Source organism: Bos indicus x Bos taurus, chromosome 20 (genome assembly GCF_003369695.1).
Source record: "Bos indicus x Bos taurus breed Angus x Brahman F1 hybrid chromosome 20, Bos_hybrid_MaternalHap_v2.0, whole genome shotgun sequence".
Lineage (NCBI taxonomy): Eukaryota > Metazoa > Chordata > Mammalia > Artiodactyla > Bovidae > Bos > Bos indicus x Bos taurus.
This window is the reverse complement of record NC_040095.1, coordinates 54,100,566-54,119,697: the sequence shown is the minus strand read 5'-3', so window position 1 is coordinate 54,119,697 and position 19,132 is coordinate 54,100,566.

Here is a 19,132-nt window from a genome sequence, read left to right as displayed (position 1 = left end):
TGTGCCATTCGCTGTATTATGTGGCAAGATTAAATTTTTGAAAAAAGAGGTTATATTCAGTCCTTGCCCTTGTGAAATCTATATTTTGGTTGAGGAGATAGAGGTAGGAAGTTACAATACAATACTATAAGGGGATCTCAGGAGTCATGCAATGTATTCAATGGAGTATAATAGAGTGATACACCCAGCCCTACATTTTGCATGATGTACTCTGCGAGGTTCTTACTGCAAGAACACTGGAGTGGTTTGCCGTTCCCTCCTCCACTGGACTACATTTTGTCAGAACTCTCTACTATGACTCATCAATCTTGAGTGGCCCTACATGGCATGGCTCATAGCTTCACTGAGTTACACAATCTCCTTTGCCACAACAATGCCAAGAGAATTATCAACAACGGCAGATATGCAGATGGTATCACTCTAATGGCAAAAAGTAAAAAAGAAATTAGGAGTCTTTTGATGAGGGTGAAAAAGGAGAGTGAAAAAGCTGGCTTAAAACTCAACATTCAAAAAACTAAAATCATGGTATTCAGTCCCACTACATCATGGCAAATTGAAGGGGAAAAATTGAAAGCAGGGACAGACTTTATTTTCTTGGGCTCCAAAATCACTGCTGACAGTGACTGAAGTCATGAAATTAAAAGACACTTGCATCATTGGAAGAAAATCTATGACAAACCTAGGCAGCATATTCAAAAGCAAAGGCATCACTTTGTCAACAAAGATCCTTATAGTCACAGCTATGGTTTTTCCAGTAGTCATGTACCGATGTGACAGTTTGGCCATAAGGAAGGTTGAACACTGAAGAAATGATGCTTTTGAATTGTGATGCTAGGGAAGACTCTTGAAATTCCCTTGGATTGCAAGGATATCAAATCAGTCATTTCTAAAAGAAATCAGTCCTGAATATTCATTGGAAGGACTGATGCTGAAGCTGACGCCAATACTTTGGCCACCTGATGCAAAGAGCTGACTCACTGAAAATGACCCTAATGCTTGGAAAGATTGAAGAAGGCAAAAGGAGTAGTGGGCAGCAGAGGATGAGATGTTTAGATAACCTTACTGACTCAATAGATGTGAATTTGAGCAAACTCTGGGAGATAATGGAGGACAGGGAAGCCTGGCATGCTGCAGTCCACGAAGTCACAGAGTCAGATATAACTTAGCAACTGAACAACAACAAAGAGAGTTATGCTATTATTACTTTTGAACTAAAAATAATAAACTCAAAACTAGGCACTTTTATGGAAGATACGTATTAAATGACCATTAAAGTTACTTGCATATTTTCAAGGAAATCCAAGAGGATCAAGTTTACCAGCTACACAGCCAAGAATGTTGACTAATTTGCATCACAGTCCTATTACACAGAAGACTTTTCAACTGTTTGCTCTGAGCACTGACATCCTTCAGAGTAGACACTGAATATGATAACACTGCTGCTATGGTCTTCAGAATAAGATTGGTGGAAGACTTGTTTCTATGTGACCCTTGGTTCTGAATAGAAGATCTATGAAGAAGTACTAACTGAAATGTTTCATATATCTGAGCCACAGCTAAATATTAGAAAAGTAACATCCTGGTTTCTGTTTTTGAACATCATAGGACTTCATAAATTAAACTTTGCCCAAACAGAAGTGAAGTCGGTCAGTCATGTCTGACTCTTTGTGACCTCAGGGACTGTAGCCTACAAGGCTTCTCTGTCCATGGAATTTTCCAGGCAAGAGTACAGGAGTGGGTTGCCATTTCCTTCTCCAGGGGATCTTCGTGACCCAGGGACCCGGGTCTCCCGCATTGCAGGCAGAAGCTTTACCATCTGAGCCACCAGGGAAGCCCCAAACTTAGGCTTAACCATATACAAAACTCTTTCCTCAGGGTTCACTTTTCACAAACCTTATCACTTTTTGTACCCATTACTATGGTCTTCCATCCTAAAAAGCCACTTGTAAGTCAGGCTTACTTCCTTTACCCTTCTCAAAATGCAATTTCATTCCTCATACCCTTTTTACCGAAAACACACTTCCTACTTTCCCTTAAGCAACAAAGAACTGACTTTTATATTAGCATTTTATAGATTGGTGAGCATAAATTCTAATTTATGGTAATAAATAGAGATAATTTCTAAAACCTTTGTTTTCTTAGAAAGAAACAGAGGAAATGTGTATATATTTGTTGATCAACCAATACACTGACAGTTATCCAGTATAGATTTCACAAAGATAGAAACTAAATCTAACATCTTTTTTTTTTTTTTTCAAAATTCTAATCTTGCCACACAATACATAGACTGGCACAAGTTAGGCTCTGGAAAATATTCATTGAATGAATTAGATTCATAGGTGACTCTAATGGAAGAACCCTCCTGCCTATGCAGGAAACATAAGACTTGGGTACAATTCATGGGTCGGGAAAATCCACTGGAAGAGGGCATTTCAACCCACTCCAGTATTCTTGCCAGGAGAATCCCATCGCCAGAGGAGCCTGCTGCTGCTGCCGTCGTGTCCAACTCTGTGCAACCCCAGAGACAGCAGCCCACCGGGCTCCCCCGTCCCTGGGATTCTCCAGGCAAGAACACTGGAGTGAGTTGTGATTGCCTTCTCCGATGCATGAAAGTGAAAAGTGAAAGTTAAGTAGCTCAGTCCTGTCTGACTCCTAGCAAACCCATGGACTGCAGCCCACCGGGCTCCTCTGTCCATGGGATTTGCCAGGCAAGAGTACTGGAGTGGAGTGCCATTGCCCTCTCCACCTAGAGGGCTACAATCCATAGGGTTTCAAAGAGTCAGACGTGACTGAAGCTTCTTAGCATGCACACAAGTTTTCAAAGACATGTAAGTAATAAATGTCACATTTTTATTTGTATTTGCTTCATCATAATGTCTGAATGTGTTTTCTAATGGATAATTACCTATCCAATATATAGTAGGAAGTTAAATTTAAAAATTCTGGTATACAATGGAGAAAAGACAATCTCTTTAGCAAGTCGTGCTGGGAAAACTGGTCAATCACTTGAAAAGAATGAAACTAGAACACTTTCTAACACCATACACAAAAATAAACTCAAAATGGATTAAAGATCTAAACATAAGACCAGAAACTATAAAACACTTAGAGGAGAACATAGGCAAAACACTCTCCAACATACATCACAGCAGGATCCTCTATGACCCACCTCCCAGAATATTGGAAATAAAAGCAAAAATAAACAAATGGGATCTAATTAAAATTAAAAGCTTCTGCACAACAAAAGAAACTATAAGCAAGGTGAAAAAACAGGCTTCAGAAAGTCAGAATGGCTGCAGTCCAAAAGTCTACAAGCAATAAATGCTGGAGAGGATGTGGAGAAAAGGGAACCCTCTTACACTGTTGGTGGGAATGCAAACTAGTACAGCCACTACGGAGAACAGTGTGGAGATTCCTTAAAAAACTGGAAATAGAACTGCCTTATGATCCAGCAATCCCACTGCTAGGCATATACACTGAGGAAACCAGAAGGGAAAGAGACACGTGTACCCCAATGTTCATCGCAGCACTATTTATAATAGCCAGGACATGGAAGCAACCTAGATGCCCATCAGCAGATGAATGGATAAGAAAGCCGTGGTACATATATACAATGGAGTATTACTCAGCCATTAAAAAGAATACATTTGAATCAGTTCTAATGAGATGGATGAAACTGGAGCCTATTATACAGAGTGAAGTAAGGCAGAAAGAAAAACACCAATACAGTATACTAATGCATATATATGGAATTTAGAAAGATGGTAATGACAACCCTGTATGTGAGACAGCAAAAGAGACACGGATGTATAGAACAGTCTTTTGGACTCTGTGGAAGAGGAAGGGGAGGTATGCTTTGGGAGAATGGCATTAAAACATGTATAATATTATCTAAGAAACAAATCGCCAGTCCAGGTTCGATGGATGATACAGGATGCTCGGGGCTGGTGCACTGGGATGATCCAGGGGGATGGTATGGGAAGGGAGGTGGGAGGGGGGTTCAGGATGGGGAACATGTGTACACCCGTGGTGGATGCATGTTGATGTATGGCAAAACCAATACAATATTGTAAAGTAGAAAAAAAAAAAGTCAGAAAAAAATTGTGGTAGAATGCAGTGTCATTTTTACTGCTGAATAGCTGTACTAGCTTCCATGGTGTTACAGCATATGAGTGTTTAATTGCTAAGTTGTGTCCAACTCTTAGCAACCCCATGAACTGTAGCCCACCAGGGTCCTCTGTCCATGGCATTTCCCAGGCAAGAATACTGGAGTGGGTAGTTATTCCCTTCCCCAGGGGATCTTTCTAACCCAGGGATCAAAGTTGAGTCTCCTGCATTGGCAGGCAGATTTTTTACTACTGAGCCACATGGGAAACCCCTCATGGTATTGCAGTACAACTTCCTTAACTTTTGTTTCTCAGTAGATTTGACAGTGCATGGAGTATTCTCAGCATTCTAGGTTTCCAAGCATTGTGATAACTCACACGTATTGTCATCATTTTGATGTCTGTGCATGCAAACTGTGCTATGGTATGAATACTTGTATCCTCCAAAATTCATATGTTGAAATCCTAATATCTGATGTAATGGTGTTAGGAGATGAAGTGTGTGGGAGATAATTAGGTAATTAAGGTGGAGCACTCATGAATGAGACTGGTCTGTTGTAAAACAGATCCCAGAGGTCTTTCTAGTCCCTTCCACAATTTGCGGATACAACTAGAAGGTGCCAGCTATGACCCAGGAAGAGGATCCTCATCAGAATGCAAAGATATGGTATCTTGTTCTTGGACTTCTCAGCCTCCAGAACTGTGGGAGATACATTTCTGTTTTTTTGTAAACCACTCAGTCTGCAGTGTTGTTTTTTTTTTTTTTTTTTTACATCAGTCTGAACAGACAAAGAGAGATAAATAAATATGTAGATAGATAGATAGGCATACAGATGGATAATTGCTGATTTTTTCTCCAGTGGCATAAGATGCTAAAATATCACTCTGAACTTCTCTGAGCCATTCTTTTGGTGGCATTATTTCTTCTGAGGAAAACTCTGCTTTTCAATTCAGTAAAGATTATAATGGAGTAAATATGATGTTAAATTTCTTGTATTAATTATAATACTTGGGGGACCATCCATATGTTCTGACTGTCAGAGAAATAAAGATATATATTACTTCTTGGTTCAGAATGTGTTATTCATGCAGGACTTGACCTCAAACTTACAAGGATTTTTGAAATTTATTCCCATTTCATAAACCCAGCTTCATGTAGATGATATACATGTTAAGATCAGCATATCCCAAAGAAATTACCTGTTTCCCAATTATCCACCACAAAAAAATATTTTAGAAATAATACAATATTGTAAAGTTTAAAAATAAAATAAAATTTAAAAAATAAAGAAAAGAAATAATAAAAGTTATGCATAAAGTGTGTAGTGATATGACATTTTTGTAATGAATGACATTATAGACAAATGCATAGGAGCAGAGAAGACAAAATCAAATTACAGCACAAGTACCTGTTTCATCATCTATGATGGACAGGCATCCGATGGGTCAACTGACTTCCATTAGCTACTGGTCTTATGATAGTGGGTAGCGTGGCCTTGGCTGTTGGCAGTATTGGACACTCAACAGGACTGGTAGAGAGATCGTTATTGCTGAAAAAAAATATATATTGATGAGCACATAACAGCAAGGTCATGCTGTTTGCACATTCATTTTAAAGGCATTAAGGATAGGGGAAAAGATTCATTGATTTCTACAGGTTAGATTATCTTACTGATCTGATTTTTCAAACCCTTGTGTACAGCAGAAAGATTTAGACAGACATTCATATTCAGTCACACTTATTTTAAATTTGACTTCCTATGCCATTTTTTCTAAAAATGTCTTTTTAACTAATCTTATAATAGCTTTTGTTAAAAATTCCTAAACATTGACAAAACCATTAACCTTCCCTGATGACATTCCATAAATCTTCATTTCAGATTATCTTTTTCTCCAGACAAAGAGGATAAGTTGTATCCATTATCCTCCCCAATTGTCTACAGCTCCTCAAGTGAAACTACTACTGGTATAATGTCCAAAATTCACTTTTGCTTCGTCACCAAATTATGCAGAAACATCTTGTACCATTAACCACATTTAAAAACATGTTTAACCCAGTTAAATAATTACTTTAAAATACCAAAGTGGCTAAATGTATGTGCTTTGGCAGTGGGGACATCCTGATAGGAGTCAATACAGGACCTACAAGTTCATTACCTTAATTTTGCCTTCAGGTTACTGTCTTTTCCCCTCTCCATATATCACTTCAACCCAGTAATGAAATGCTGCTAATGATGCACTATTTTAGACCCTGATGGATGAGTAACACCAGATTCATGACGGGAAATTCAGTTCAAATGGTTACCTAATGTTCTTTGTCAATCATTCAGTCCTTCTATGCTCAGTTGCAAGACAAGAGCAGTTTCTCAAAATATCAACAGAATAGCTACTAAAACATGGCCTTCCTTTAAAAATAATAGGGTCCTCCACTATGTCTTTCTATTAATAACTTTTTAAGTGGAATATTCCAATATGGAAAAGCTAATAGGAACAGTTAGTATCAAGAGTCTATATATCAAGGATGCCAAACCAAACTATAGAAATGTTAAGGAGCACACACATACACACACACACATGGCTTCCATATATCCTAAATGTGCATTATTGTGGGTCCCAGATCTTTCCTGGTAAAAGTTGAAACTGCTTCCTGTATGTGGAAGGCAAAGTGAGTCCAGAAAAAAGAGAATGACCACTCCAGATTGGTAGGCAGGGGCTCTAAGAACTCAGGGGACTTACTTACAAGGCTTGTCTTGGGCCACTGCACAAGTAGATCCAAATACTTGCCAGCCAGAATCTTAAATTTATACAGAGGGCTTAATGGGATTCAGTTGACTATACCATCCATATAGTCTCCAAAACACGTTGCTCTCTCAAGACTGCCTCCTTGAAAATGGCTCCCACTGTGGGAACAGTGGGCAGAGTGTACATTTCAAGGACAAGGGAGGGGGTGAAGAGCCTCTGACTGCCAGGGTCTGGATTGAGGGTCAAACTCAATGACCTCCTCCAACAATTACGTCTGTATTATACAAGCAAAGGCAAATATAATGTGAATACAATTGATGGATATAGTCACCTCCAACATTTCACCCCTCATAATCAGTTCTTACACTCTTAAATGCCATCCTTAGGCACACAAAGCGTAGAGTGGTCAGTAAGTGATTTCTTTACCGTGGAGGTGGCTTGTTTGGTAAGTATCTGGCTGTCATTGGAAGCAGATATTATAGTAATAATATGGGCACCTACAAGAGAAAACATTGCAAATTCCAGCAGATAATGCCTTTCCCAGGCATGCTGGGGCTTGATGTTCTCAGCTAGCAGCATATCATGATGATCCACTCTGAGAGTTGAAGCGATGGCTGTCTTTCCAATTCCATACCTTCCCAGTGCTGAGTATTTTGGCAGGGCTCTCCAGTCTGGCATATGGAGCAAAAAACCCTACTGGTTGATCATTCAAATGTATTAAAGCCTGGAATAGTACTTTGATTTACCAGTTCGTGATTTAATCTTCTGTTTTAGTATGCCATTCTTCCTTTCAATGTATTATTGAAAACATGAAGACTCCCTTCAGTGTCATGTTCTTTTGCCTAGCCTGGCATATTATGCCAATTGAAAAGGGTCTCTCTCCCCCAGTTACTGCCTATTTGATGAGAGTATTCCTACATGATACTCAGCTTCTCTAATTCTGGTGGCAACATGGTTTATTTGGTGACAAGGGAAAGCCTGGGTTAAGCCAGATGTGGTGTTCACACACACCAAGGCACATTTACAACTCTCTTTGGAAAGTTAGGGCCAATATAATTAATGTATTAATCCTTCACTGATTGAGAACTCAGGTGGATGACCTCAGATTTCTTTGGTATTCACCTTGTCCAACGTATTCACCTTGGACGTTGTTTAGAACACACAGGACATGATACTGCATTAACACAATCACTGTATTTCAAGAACAATCCTACATTCTTGGCAATATATCCTGAGGATTATAGTGGCTGCTCTTCCTTTGTACCCAACCTCCTGTATTTCCTGATGGGTCAGCTGCTAAGGCTCATGTGTGTGTGTCAGTCATTCAGTCATGTCCAACTCTGCGACCCCATGGACTGTAGCCCAACAGACTCTTCTGTCCAAGGGATTCTCCAGGCAAGAGTCCTGGAGTGGGTTGCCACTTCCATCTCCATGCTAAAGATCATACCGAAGTTAAAAAATATTCCTGTTTATCTGACGGTATCGGTGTCTTGGGGCTTCCCTTGTGGCTTAGCTGGTAAAGAATTCACATACAATGTGGGAGACCTGGGTTCAATCCCTGGTTTGGTAAGATCCTCTGGAGAAGGAAAAGCCTACCCACTTCAGTATTCTGGCCTGGATAATTTCATGGACTGTATGGTCCATGGGGTCACAAAGAGTTGTACATGACTGAACAACTTTCACTTCACTTCATCAGTGCCTTTAGGATATGAGGCAATGGAGACTGGCTCTGGACCTTACAGGAAAACCCAAATGTCTTTCCTTATATCTCAACTCCACAGGGCTTATTCATATATATTCACCCCCCAGCTTCCCATTGTCTGAGCTATAGGGCTCATCACATTAGAACAGCCTAACTGTCAGTGCAGAAGGATTAATGACCAGGGCTCCTGGATCAGTTCAGTTCAGTCACTCAGTCGTGTCCAACTCTTTTCGATTCCATGGACTGCAGCAAGCCAGGTGTCCCTGTCCATTGCCAACTCCTGGAGTTTACTCAAACTCATGTCCATTGGGTGGGTGATGCCATCCAACCATCTCATCCACTGTCATCCCCTTCTCCTCCTACCTTCAATCTTTCCCAGCATCAGGGTATTTTCCAATGGCGGCCAAAGTATTGGAGTTTCAGCTTTAGCATCAGTCCTTCCAAAGAACACCCAGGACTGATCTCCTTTAGAATGGACTGGTTGGATCTCCTTGCAGTCCAGGGGACTCTCAAGAGTCTTCTCCAACACCACAGTTCAAAAGCATCAATTCTTCGGTGTCAGTATCAATATGCTATCTAGGTTGGTCATAACTTTTCTTCTAAGGAGCAAGCGTCTTTTATTTTGCATGGCTGCAGTTACCATCTACAGTGATTTTGGAGCCCCCCAAAAGAAAGTCTGTCACTGTTTCCACTGTGTTTCCCCATCTATTTGCCATGATCTGCCTCTTGAGAAATTTGTATGCAGGTCAGGAAGCAACAGTTAGAACTGGACATGGAACAACAGACTGGTTCCAAATAGGAAAAGGAGTTCGTCAAGGCTGTATATTGTCACCCTGTTTATTTAACTTATATGCAGAGTACATCATGAGAAACGCTTGACTGGAAGAAGCAAAAGCTGAAATCAAGGTTGCCGGGAGAAATATCAATAACCTCAGATATGCAGATGATACCACCCTTATGGCAGAAAGTGAAGAGGAACTCAAAAGCCTCTTGATGAAAGTGAAAGTGGAGAGTGAAAAAGTTGGCTTAAAGCTCAACATTTAGAAAACGAAGATCATGGCATCCAGTCCCACCACTTCATGGGAAATAGATGGGGAAACAGTGAAAACAGTGTTAGACTTTATTTTTCTGGGCTCCAAAATCACTACAGATGGTGACTGCAGCCATGAAATTAAAAGAGGCTTACTCCTTAGAAGGAAAGTTATGACCAACCTAGATAGCATATTCAAAAGCAGAAACATTACTTTGCCAACAAAGGTCCGTCTAGTAAAGGCTATGGTTTTTCCTGTGGTCATGTATGGTTGTGAGAGTTGGACTGTGAAAAAGGCTGTGCACTGAAGAATTGATGCTTTTGAACTGTGGTGCTGGAGAAGACTCTTGAGAGTCCCTTGGACTGCAAGGAGATCCAACCAGTCCATTCTGAAGGAGATCAGCCCTGGGATTTCTGTGGAAGGAATGATGCTAAAGCTGAAACTCCAGTACTTTGGCCACCTCATGAGAAGAGTTGACTCATTGGAAAAGACTCTGATGCTGGGAGGGATTGGGGGCAAGAGGACAAGGGGACGACAGAGGATGAGATGACTGGATTGCATCACTGACTCGATGGACGTCAGTCTCAGTGAACTCCGGGAGTTGGTGATGGACAGGGAGGCCTGGCGTGCTGCGATTCATGGGGTCGCAAAGAGTCGGACACGACTGAGCGACTGATCTGATCTGATCTAATAGGCTCATGGTTACCACCAACCAAACTGCTCCGGGTTTAGCTCACTGCCTGCTGTGGTTTCTTCCTGTTTTTGTCCAGATGGTGGCAGTGTTGAGCTGAATAAGGACTTTGTTCATGGGGACAGGTGGCCCTGACCAGACCCATGAGTGAAAATTTCCCCTCCTCCCTCTGCACATGCCACGGGGACTGTGAGAGGAATAAGGATGGTGTGAGAATTTGGAGGATCTACACATCCTATGAGGACTAGCTGCACCCACATTTCTAAGACAGAGGATAGAGTGCTCATCTGCAAGCAAGGTGACACGTCACTGACTGAAAGGGGGATTTGAGCTCTTGTGGAAGTGAATTCAGGGAAAATATTCTCAACATGTCACTTGATAGAAAGGAAAGTTCTTACTATGCCATTTGTTCCTTCTTTTTTCAACTACTTATGGTATTTTATGCCCCCAGGTTTGGGGGTAGAGGGAGTTCGTTGTTTAGCAATCTCCATAGAATCTAGGTATTTTCTTTCTCCAATTAATTGTTTCCCTCAGGAATATCCTGACAGCATATCATGTGTTAATAAGATCATCAGTGCATGGTTTTAATATTATTATAAGATATTTTCTCAAATATTCCCAGTTCTCCCTTTGTCAAACGACCCTGGATCTGAGAATTGAGTTGAGTTTGGAAAATGGAAGATCATTGCCTTTCTTTAAGGTAACTCAAATTTGCACCAGAGTTGTTTTCCTTATTAAGCAGATCTAGCATCACTATGTGGGGGTGGCATCATATTTGCAAACTAGGCACCTAATCGTCCATTATCTACCCACCAGAGGTCTCAGCAGTGGTCAATCTGAATGTGGACACCACGCTCCTCATGCCTCTGACAGCTCAGTGCTGTCAGCTGGCCTCAACAGCTCAATAATCCCTTATCTTTGCTGAAATAAGAAACCCTGTTTCAACGACAATATCTTTTTCTTACAGAAAACAGCCACAGTGGCGCATTGCAAAGATGCTGTCACTCCTCTCGCCAATAAATTTATCAACTTTAAGGTTGAAATGGGACCTTCTGGACCTGTTTGAGAGATATATTAAGGACTGAGGTAACAAGGCTACATCCCTAAGCACTTAGATTCTTTCTTCTCCTCTCAGCAAGTAGTTTCTATCTTTCAACTTCATATGTAGGAGGCCACAGTTAAGTAGAGATTTCAGCTAATCACCCAAGCAAACAATTAGAACATCTGTCTATGTATTGAACTAGTGGATTGCAATCACAATCTTTGCTAAGTGCATTTGTGTTAAGTCAGATGCTCTGGAAGCAGTTTCTGAGATGGGGACTTATAAAGATTTGATTTATTAAAGTAATATTCTTAGCAAAAATTGATAATGGAATGAGATAAGTAAGATGATAAAGGTAGAATCTATATTTCCATATACTATAAAAATGTAGCTTCAAATTCAATTTAGAACAATTCTGATGTAATCAACTTGCTGACCATGTCTTGCACACCTCTGTGATGTAGAGATGATTGGGAGCTCAGGTTTATTTTTCCTGGCAGATCAGAAATTCAGGAGAATTCATAGCTGGAACAGCCTTGGAGATCAACACTCTAATGAGCATTAGCATAAATTTGATGTCTCCTCACTGTGTACTCCATTGCCCAATCTGAGAGTCTGAGAGGTGACTGAGAAAAGAAACTTATGAACCTAATCAAATCATTCTGTCCACCACTCCCTGCTCCAGTGTAATTTTTTTTTTTCCACAGTGGGTGCCTTCTGGCATGCGTAATTGTGCAACACAAAAACACCTACAAGTTGTACATTCTTCCCTGTGTGCCATTCCCTTCTCCAGAGGATCTTCCTGACTCCAGGGACAGAATCCACATCTCTTGCATTCTCCTACATTGGCAGGTGGATTCTTCACCACTGAGCTACCTTGGAAGCCCACATTGTTCCATAGGTCTGTCTATATCATTATTTCCCAAACATCTGGCCCATGATTGTAAGTCTGGCTTCTTCCAGGTGAGAACTGGAGTATTATTTGCTATATCAGAAAACAAGGATGTCATAGTCTTCAATGATTCCAGCCCTCCAATGTGAGCTGATGAGTCCCAAGGGCACTCTGGAAGGAGAAAAATACCTGTGATCTAGCAACCATCAGATTATAGCCACTCCCTACAATGAGCCCCAAGGGACACAGGATCCTGGCCCAGGATAGCTGAGATGCATATGAAAAGAATGATCTCAGTAAGCCCAGCCTTTTGAATCTTCTCCTACATAGAAAAACACAGAATTCCTTAACTTGGATATCTGGTTTTATTTAATTCAATAATCTTTTGAAGTTCAGACTGTTTTTTGTTGCAAAACTTCTGTATAATCTGGCTCCTTCCATCCCCTCCTTGTAGCAGTTCTCTCAGGGTTACTTGAGATACTGTCTCCTGGGCTTGAAGTCCTAAAAATTCTCATTGAATAAAACATAAATCTTAACTTTTGTTATTCAGTTGCTAAGTCATGTTTGATTCTTTGCAACCCCTGGACTGTAGCACACCAGGCTTCTTTGTCCTTCATTATCTTATCTCCCAAAGTTTGCTTAAACTCAAGTCCATTGAGTCGGTGATGCTATCCAACCATTTCATCCTCTGTCACCCACTTCTACTCCTTCTGTTCCTGCCTTCCATCTTTCCCAGAATCAGGGTTTTTTTTTTTCTTCTTTTTCTCAACTTTAGGGGTTGTGACTATTTTGAGGGTCGACTCAGGTTCTTGATGAAGCAGTGGAGCAATTTGTAAATTCACACAAATCCATGTCCCTCCTAAACTCAGGACACTTCTCTGTACACAACAAGTGAGTGATCAGGTGTAGTCCCCAAATTTCCAACCACTAGAGAATAGAATAGCCCCAGTGGTTTTTAAGACTATATTCAAGCATGTCAGTAGCATAGCAGCAGATCCTTATCAGGCAAATCAATTCATTTAAAAATCATGTCTTCAATAAACCATGTTTATTCTATTCCCAGCTTTTATAAGTAATAGTCCATGAGTTCATTTTATTGCTGTTCAGTCACTAAATTTTGTCTGACTCTTTGTGAGCCCACTGATTGCAGCAGGCCAGGCTCCTCTGTCCTCCACTATCTCCCAGAGTTAGCTAAAATTCATATCCATTGAGTCGGTGATGCCATCTAACAATCTCATCCTCTGCTGCCCTCTTCTTCTACCTTCAGTCTTTCCCAGTATTAGGGTCTTTTCCAATGAGTCGACTCTTTGTATAAGTATTGGAGCTGTAGCTTCAGCATGCATCCTTCCAATGAATATTCAGGGGTGATTTCCTTTAAGATCAACTTGTATGCAGTCCAAAGAACTCTCAACAGTCTTCTCCAGGACCACAATTCAAAGGCATCAATTCTTCTACAGTTAGCCTTCTTTATGATCCAACTGTCACATCGGTACATGAGGTATGGCAATAGTGTTTGTACAACCACGTACATTGACATGAGTATTTGAATTATCTGTTTAGATAGGTTACATATGTCTAGTGGCTTCCTTTGTGGTTCAGCTGGTAAAGAATCCATCTGCAATGCAGGAGACCTGGGTTCAGTCCCTGGGCTAGGAAGATCCCCTGGAGAAGGGCAAGGCTACCCACTCCAGTATCCTGGCCTGGAGAATTCCATGGACTGTATAGTTCAGACATGACTGAGTGACTTTATTTTATATGTCTAGTGCCAAGTATGTGATTTTCATCTTATTCTGGATTCTACTATGCTGACTCAACTACTCAATGATGTGACAATTCTGAAAGGATAAGGCAATGGGATGAGAAATGATTTACAAAATAATTTGTAACCCATGGCCAGAGGCTCAGTTTCTACTAAGGTTCATCAACATGATGAAGTACCTTTGAATATTGTTTGGTTTTCTGTTGCAAGTGTTAATAGAATCCTGTAACTCTGCAGTGGGCTTCCTAGGTGTCTCAGTGGTAAAGACTGGTAAAGAAACCATCTGCCAATGTAGGAGACGTGGGTTGGATCTCTGGGTCCAGAAGACCCATTGGAGGAGGAAATGGCATCCCACTACTCCAGTATTCTTGCCTGGAACATCCCATGGACAGAGTAACCTGGTGAACTATGGGATTGCAAAGAGTCAGTTACGACTAAGCACAAATAGCTCTGCGTTAAAACACTTTTTGTGGATTGCCAGAGATACTTTATAAAAAGTTTCTCTACCACAGATACCTCTACTACTATGGTATCTGATAAATCATATGGCCTAAGTGACATTTTGCTTGCACTTTCATTGGATTCCACTGAAAATCTACAGACATTCATGTCACTTAATAAAATGATATGAGAGTATTTTTAATTGAGAATATACTGCCTCGGAACTGCAGAGATTGATATGTTTGTACTTCCTTTTTAGTGGTAAGGAGTTTAATTTCTGGTACTTTATCTTGGAAGAGACACCCTAAAGGCACCCAAGAATATTAGAACGCTAAAATATTCACCAATATGGCAAGCGACCAGAACTTCCTACTCAATCCACTGTATGTCATTGGCTAAAGCCTGAGGGGTGAAGGATTATAACTCCCAAAAGTCTTTAGACAGCATGGCTTGTATTTGCCTATGGGCAACATTTCAGAGAAGTGTGTACTTTTTATTCATTAATGTAGGCTGTCTGCTCCAGCATTGAAGTAAATATTTAGTCTAATCTAAAATTAGATTTTTGTTCCTGATTAAGCTTATTGGGAATTCATAAAATTTATACACATAAATTCATATTTATGTATACATTTCCTGGTAGGATTTTCACAAACATACACACAAGCATACATATAAATATATATAAGGAAATCTTTTACTTACTCTTTTTGTGAATAAGCTATCTTTTCATGGTCTTGACTTTGCAATTAGTCCCCAAGGACAAGTTCTGGTCTTATTCTTATTATAGGTTCAGGAAAAATGAGACATTAGGGGGAGGTAAAATCAAGATATTTGGATTCTCCTTGTGAGTTAGCTGCCTCTGGTGTGATGAGTTCAGCATTCTAAAGCAATGTAGAAATGACTTTATCAAATGGCTAAAAGGATGAATGCACAGAACTGCTTTGGCTGGCAAAATATGATCAGTGGGGTTTCTGGATTTTTTCTTATGACCCCTGTCCAATGTTCAAGCTTCATCTTTACTGATAAGTGATTTCCCTTTCACGGACTAAATTCAGTGAGGCTGGAAATTCAGCTAATCTAATTTGGCAGCCGTCAAAGGCAATCCCTTAGTGTGATTGGCTATTTGAACACTATATCTAAAAGAGATAAGATTCTTTAAGAAAAGATATAATCTCTTTGACTTTTTTTTGTCTTTTTTTAGCAGATAATTAAGAATTCATGTTTTCTTTCTATTTAACTTCTCTGTACAGTTAGAAATAGTTAATTCAGCTTTCATTCTGAATTCTTCACATCCTTGATTCTATTCCTTGTCAGTTTATGTGTGGCTCCCAAAGTCTTACCCTCATTTTGCATATCATCTGGACACCATACGTGATAATTTAACTGCTAACTCCTTGAGATGGATTCATCATGTCCTTTTCTGTAATAAAAGCATGGTTTTCTTTGTATCACACAAGCAGGTCCAAAAAAACAATTCTCCATTTCCTTTATTCTGGAAAATCTTTTACCTGCATTATTCTTGGTACTAATTTATTTATTAGTCACTGTTCACTACTGAAGACAAGATACATCATTTTATTCAAATTAGACCAAAATTATTTTTAAATGTTTGTACTTAATGAATTTTTACATTATCTCAAAAATCAAATAGAATTTTAACGAATTAAAAAGATTATTGCACCATAGACTGTTCTGCTGGTGACATATATATATGTTGTCAAGGAAAATGGGCATTAAAATTCCATTACTGGTACTGGACTCAACTTTGCCACTAATATTGCTGCTGCTGCTAAATATAAATGCTGAACATTCCTGCTGCTACCCCATCAGGAAGAAATCCCTATATGCCTATTTTATAGGTTCAATAACTTCTGAATTAGGTATATCTGACTGGCATAGTTACATGGGAGGCTGGGGAAAAATGAATTTCGGGTCCAAGTCTTGCAAAATTATTCACTCATAATATGAAATTTTCCAATATATGGGGAAATGTATTTAAAAATGCTTATTGACCAATGAGCATGTAAAATGGTCAATATGTTGGAAATGTAATCAGCATTTGTAAGTGCCTACAAGATGAATCTATCAAAGGTCATTCTCATTCATTTATAAGTACAATATAAAGCAGAATGTATAAGGAGAGAGGAATAGTAAGTAAGAGGAGGAGAAATGAAAGTAGGTCAGAATAGCAGGAATATAGATGTATAAAGCATAATTATGGTGAATCTAGTTGGGGGAGGGTACCAGAACAAAGGATCAGACTGGGTAAAGCATCAACAACTAAATCAGGAGAGACTTTATAAGCCTTGTTAAGGCAACAGATTCCCAGCACTGTGTGGTATTGAGAATGATGAGTTGTCTGAAAATGTACCCCGCTTGCAAGGTCAAGTCTCATAGTTGCTGTTTTTGTGGATACTAATATAAAATACAAAATTTCTGAGACAGACATCTTTACTATTCACAGCAGTGACAGTAGTCAGAGTTATCACCATTTCTATGCTGTTTCCCTAAGCTTCAATTACCATAAAACTATGTAAAGTCCAGAAGACACCTACCCATGTAGTGTGCTGAATTACAGAAGAGCAGTACTGAATTTAAAGGGGCAAAATGTTTTGTTTTGGGAGTAAGCTTGCCTGTTTTGCTCTGGAAGAAGACATTATCTTTATTTTACTAGCATGCCTGTTTCCACCCCCTCCCCCAAAGGAGATATTATCTCTACCAAGCAATGGTTATTCACTACACAGATAACTTTGAAAAGAGTAAGACAAAGAGTAACTTGTTGGAAGGCATGAAGAAATGTGAAAGAGTCAGGGAGGATCATTAAATATTTCCCACTTAAAAATGCTGGATAGATACATCTTCTTCTCTTTTTTTTTTCATCACCACCTCCCTCCAAATTTGCTGTGGAATATGAAGAATGACTTGTAAGTTGTTGTTTTTGTTCAGTTGCTAAGTCATGTCTGATTCTTTGCAGCCCTGTGGACTGCAGCACAGTAGGCTTTCTTTGTCTTTCACTATCTCCCATGCTGCTAAGTGGCTTCAGTCGTGTCCGACTCTGTGCGACCCCATAAACAGCAGCCCACCAGGCTCCCCTGTCCCTGGGATTCTCCAGGCAAGAACACTGGAGTGGGTTGCCATTTCCTTCTCCAATGTATGAAAGTGAAAAGTGAAAGTGAAGTCCTCAGTCATGTCCAACTCCTAGCGACCCCATGGACTGCGGCCTAGCAGGCTCCTCCATCCATGGGATTTTCCAGGCAAGAGTACTGGAGTGGGTTGCCATTGCCTTCTCCGACTATCTCCCATAGTTTGCTCAAATTCTTGTCCATTGAGTCAGTGATAGTATCTAACTATCTTATCCTCTGTCTCCCCCGTCTCCTCCCGCCTTCAGTCTTTCCCAGCATCAGGATCTTTTTCAATGAGATAGTTCTTCCCATCAGCTGGCCAAAGTATTGGGGCTTCAAATTCATCATCAGTCCTTCCAATGAAAATTCAGTGTTGATTTCTTTGAGGATTAACTAGTTTGATCTCCATGCTGTCCAAGGGACTCTCAAATCTTCTCCAGCAGCACAATTCAAAAGCATCAACTCTTAGGCACTCAGCATTCTTTATGTCCAACTCTCACATCTGTATATAACTACTGGAAAAACCATAACTTTGGCTATACAGACCTTTGTCAGCAAAGTGATGTCTCTACTTTTTAATATGTTGTCTAGGTTTGTCATAGTTTTCTTTCAAGAGGCAAGCATTTTTAAGTTTGGGGGCTGCAGTCACAATCTGCAGTGATTTTTGGAGCCCCCCAAAAATATAATCTGTCACTGCTTCCCTTATTTCCCTTTCTATTTTGCATCAAGTAATGAGACCAGATGCCATGATCTTAGGTTTTTGAATTTTGAGTTTGACTTGAGACTATCTTTCTCAAATCAAGTAAACGAGAGTACTAGATAACAACTTTTAAGAGAAGGGGTAGTTGCACATTGGGTCAAGAAAAACAAAGCACAGAACTGTATAGAAATGGAAGTATGGATAAAATTATACCCTGATATTTTACCTAGATATATGGAAGTTTGTTAATTACGTACAATAACATCTCTTTCTCACATGTATTCAATATATACTAATACCAAAAATGCAAAGACCTATTTGTATTATGTTAAAAAGTAATAAACACACACTGCCAAATACATAATACAGAAACTGCAAGTTTGTAAATAACACTAATGTATATCTATATGTAAATATATATCTGTATACATATATTATATATAAACATATCTACATGTATGTGTGTGAGTATGTATACTTTACAACTCTGTCTTTATTGGGGGAAAGAAACTTGGTCTAATTCATCTATATTGAGTTAAATGCTGTACAAAACATCTTATTTCACTGTGAATGAAACATAAGTGACTCGAGCATGCTGTACAATTATCTAACTTTATTTTGTACATCAGGTATTTCCAGGAGGAAATCAAGAAAACCAGCTCAGCTAAAGGTGCTTTCTTAAACTCTAAGATTTATTTTCTAGCCATTTCCACAATCACAGCTGAAGTTTTAACTATCACGGCTTCTGTGATGCTGATCTCTGGTGCTTTCTTCAAGTTCTTTGCTGTTATTAAAGTTATTGGTACTTCCCTTATTCTCTATGCTTCTTCTAAGGATGTTTATCTTATGTGTTAAAAATACAGATTTTTTTAAACAAACTAAATTTTAAAAAGTTTTAAAATAT